Genomic DNA, 4,589 nt, shown 5'->3' on the forward strand with positions numbered 1-4,589 from the left:
GGGGCCGGGCCCGGCGCCGTGCCCTCCCCGGTACCGCCCCGCGCAGCTGCGCCCGGGGCCGAGCGCGGGGAGGGGGCGGCCCCGGCACCGCCGCCCGCTCGGCTGGGTCCGCTCCCCCCCCGGTGGAACCTGGGGGGCTTCCAGCCCCTCGCAGCCCCCAGGGCCATCCCCAGCATGTCCTTCCCCAGCGAGAGGCCGCTTCCAGCTCGCGGGCACCGCAGCACTTTGCCCTTTGCGGGCACAGACCCTCCGGGGCACAGCGAGTGCCCTCCCGCACAGAGGCTGCCAGCAGCCTTCGTGTCTGCCAGTCCCCAGCAGACACAAGTAAAGAAAGGGAGAGCCTGGGCCGCAGCTGAGGGAGAAAGCGGCAGGAGGCCGTAGAGCAGCTCTGTAACTCATCCACACCGAGACCCAAAGGGTCAGAGAAAGCGAAATACAATCACTTTTCCGCCCCTCTCCGTCTCCCTTCCATTTAACTGGGAAGGGGCAGGGATGGAGCATGCAGTTCCTCGCCTCCGGTGCAGTGGCAGGCTGGGAATCCCACAGCGGGGTCCCAACCAGCTCAGAAAACAATTCCTCGCCTTCCAGGCAGGATTTGACCCGCCAGGACCGGCCGCAGGGAGGGAAGAAGAGCTGGGGCGGTGCAAGCGCAGCGCTGCGATTTCCCTCAGCCTCTGCGCTGAGTACAACAAAAACGTCTTTAGGAGAAAACGCTTCTTCTACCACATGCTTTGAAGCGCAAGTAAAAGCTGATGACCTTGGATGAATGAGACTGTCTCTATTGTGCCTCAGAAACCCGCACGATACGCTTATGTAAGCGGCGGGGGGATAATGGAGCCGGGAACAATAGGCGGTGGGAGCCGGAGAAGAGGGAAAATCATGGGGAAACTTAATCGCTTCCTTGCGACAAATACAGCACTAGCAGAAGGCTCGTTCTGGCGGCGTTGTTTGCCAACTCCTCCTTCCCTGCCCCGTCTGTGCCGCCGGCACAGGGTCAGGAGCGGTGTCCCCGCGGCACCGGCGGCACACGCGGCTGGACAGGGATGCTGGGGAAACAGCAGCAGGGAGAGCGGGCACGGACCCAGCAGGGCTTAGAGAAACACTGGCAGCTCTGCCAAACAAAGCCTAAAAACCCGGCCGGGAAGGACAGCGCTCGTGCCCGGCGCAGAGATGCTCGCTGGGAGGATGCTCCCCCCGGGAAGCCGCCCAAGGGAGAGGCCGGCTCGGAGCTGCTGCTGTGGGCAGATGTGAGGATCCTCCAGGGACTGTCACAGGCAGGAAAGGGCAGAAGGAGCAGGACAAAGGGTTTGAGAGGGCTAGAGCTGCCGCGCTGTGAAAGCACGGCTGGGGAGGGCACACACAGCAGCCCCAGGACAGCCACCAGTGGCCCTTCTCTGCAGCTGGGCAGGGACAGGGACTCCCCACCCGAGCAAATCCAAGCTTGGCTTTCCTCTGGCCCTTCCCGTCATTTCCACAGAGCACAGGCTGTTCATTAGGAGCCTATTTCCCCTTCAGAGCACATTACACTCAATAAATAGAGATCAGGTGTTAAGCACACACACTCCCCAGTCTCGCTCTGATTTGTCGGTGAGTGACCCAAACGTGGGGTGAGGGTCAGGCAGGAGCCCCACAGGCACTGTCAGCCCCAACCCTCCTCTGGTGCCTCATTAACCACACACCCTGCCAGGCACCACCATCCCCTGGGCTTTGCAGGATGAGCCCAACCAACCCCAGCTGCAGCCAGGGGCACTCCGGGCGTTTCACCCCTTCCACCGGCCATCTCTCTAACTGCCCTAACGTTAAGTCCCAAATAAAAGGAATAATAAATGTTTGCACTATTAAATTAGCAGCACGGGTGGTGTGTGGGCAGCAGGAAGGCTGAGATCATTACAAGAGCCTCTGTCCTGGCGTACCTTGTGGAGACATCAGTGAGCCAATTAAGCAATTGGCTGGGTTAACGGAGGCTCCCAGGAATAGACTTCCCTGCTATAGAATAACTGCGCAGTAATAAATTGTCTCATAAATAAACAGCCTGAGAAAGCATTACAAGGTACCCAGAAAAAGCACTATATCACAAGCAGAAAGGATGCTGTGTGCATCTGGTGTGTCTGTTAACCCGTGGCATTGCCAGCACTTCTCTGAGCTGGGGCTGGTGTCCCTCTGGGGGCTGTGGGGCTGGGCATGGGGGTGGGCATGGCCACAGCATCCCTGAAGCCCCTGCAGGTGCTGCCTGCCCTGTGGGACCACTGCTTGCCAGCAGCACAGAGCCCTCAGCTAGTCACCCATGGGAGTGCCATAAATGCCAGCCTGGGTTATTTACAGCTGCAGCAGTAACGTGGGGCTCTGCCAGGTTCAAATGTTTGCTATAAACTGTAGCAGAGCCAGTGAGTCCTGGGATGGGAACAGGGAAACTGGATATTAAAGGACAATTGCACTTTTTCCTCTTAATCAGGGCCTATTAATAAAATAGAATATAAAAACTGCCTTCTTTAAAGAGCTCTTTTTTCATTATTTGGGTTTTCTTTGAGTAACACTTTTAAAGGGCTTCCCCCCTATGCACAGGGAGCTGCAGACTGGGCTCTCCCCAAGGCTGCTGGCCCCCAGCCCTGCTTGCCACACCTGGCTCTGCAGCCCTACAACCCCCTGTACCCCACAATTAAACACCTAGAACCCTCCTGACCTCCCAAACCTCCCCTCAGCATCCAAACCCCGCTGGGAAATGTGAGAGGGGCCCACCTGCCTCAGGGACAGAGGAACTCCGGCCATGCCTTCTCCTGCTTCTCCCTCTTCCACACTTAAAGGGCCCCTGTGCCCTCATCCCCTCCCAACACAGGTTTTGATGTTGAGGGTGTGGAAAGAAGAGAGAAGAGAGGAGTCCCTGCTCTGTGAGCACCCGCTGTGGGCCTGGGCTGCTGCTGAGGAGGACAAGCCCCAGGGAAGCAGGGAGCAGCAGAAGAAGCTTTGTGTGTGCAGGAGGTACCCCAAGGGAGGGAAAGGAGAAAATGTGTTTAGATAGGATTAAGTTTTAATCTGTTCCCCCTAGTAGGGAGAAGAAAGCTGGGCTTGTCCTGGAGCTACATCAATATTTTTCTATAAATGTTGAGCATCGTTTTGGTTTGGTTTTTTTCTTATTTGGTGGAAGAGCCAGAACCTGGTTTTGCTCAATCCACTCCATTCCCACCTCCACGTGCCATTGGCTTGGTACCACTCCACCCATTCCCCAGCCAAACAGATTTACTGGGAGGGCAGAAAGTCAGTAATTATCTCTGGAAGTACTCATGACATCAAGAATCAATGAACAAAGGCTGTGGGTGCCCTCTGCTCGTGGCACTCCAGAAGCACCTACCAATTATTCCCTTGGCTCTGCCCTGCCTGGCAGGAGGGGGGTCCTGCACCATGGACCAGTTCAGAGGATGCCCAGTGGGGCTGGATCCAAGCTGCTTTTCCCAAGAAAGGAGTGAGTGGGGAGTGGCCTGCAGGGTGAAGGAGCAGCAACAGCCATGGCACAGTGTGTACTGTGTGCCAGGCTGGCAACAGCACTCAGACGGTGGCAGGATGCTGCTGCTGGAGCACCTTTAGCCTGGTAAATGCATTTTGCAGAACGAAAGTGTTGCCAGAGGGAATTCACCACCTTTCTAGGGGCAAATACCTGTTTGAGGGTGGGACACCCCCAGCCTGCCCCTGGATCTCAGAATATCTCTCCATCACCTCCAGGTGGGCACTGGATGCCTCTCCATCCTCTCCAGGTGGGCATCAGGGACCTGCCAAGCCCGTGTCCCCCTCCAGGGCCAGGTGTGTCCCACCCCGGCTTTCTGTGCTGCCTCCGTGGGAGCAGCCGGCCTCTCCGTGGGCAGGAGGGGGCTCTGCAGCTCCCCTGCCCACGCGGCTGCTCCAGCAAAAGCCTTTTTCGCTCGCTGCTTGCCCAGCGAAGCCGCCGGCCCCGGATATTCAGGCAGCCCGAGAGCAAACGGCGCAGGGACAGACAGACACTGGGAGCGCTCCCAGGCAAAGCCATTCGCAGCCGCCGGGAGGAGCGGAATGAAAGAGCAGGAGCAGAGGGAGGCCAGGCCGCGTCCCTTTCTTCCCTTCGGCTCTAAAAAAGCTCCAGACTGGAAAGGGGGATGGAGGGTTGGAGCTGAAAGGATGATTTTCCCCCTCGCGGCAAAGCTGCGCAGCGCCGCTGCTCCCGAGTGCCACCGCCGGCAGGTCAGACACCGCTGGCACGGGGGACAGGGGGGACAGAGCCCGCAGCCTCGTGTGGCCGAGCACAAAGGACAGGGTCTGGCTCTGCAGAGCCCCTCGCTGGGCTGCGGGGGCACAGACCGCTGGCAGAAGGTCCCAGAGCCCCCAGGATGTGTCCTGGAGCTGGGGAGAGCAGGGCTGCTTTCCTCTCCCTGCCCTCCCAGAGCCCCCAGGATGTTCTCCCGGGAGCTGCTTTCCTCTCCCTGCCCTGCCTCTGGCAATCGGCAGCCTCCAACCACACGGGCAGCACCTCTGGGTGTTGCAGGAATTACGGCAGCCTCGGCTCGGGTCTGGCTGCAGGGGGAGTCTGGGGATGCTCAGCACAAGCTCGGGGTGCAGAACGGGAA

The sequence above is a fragment of the Passer montanus genome, unplaced genomic scaffold (assembly GCF_014805655.1).
Source record: "Passer montanus isolate IOZ18808 unplaced genomic scaffold, ASM1480565v1 scaffold57, whole genome shotgun sequence".
NCBI classification, from domain to species: domain Eukaryota; kingdom Metazoa; phylum Chordata; class Aves; order Passeriformes; family Passeridae; genus Passer; species Passer montanus.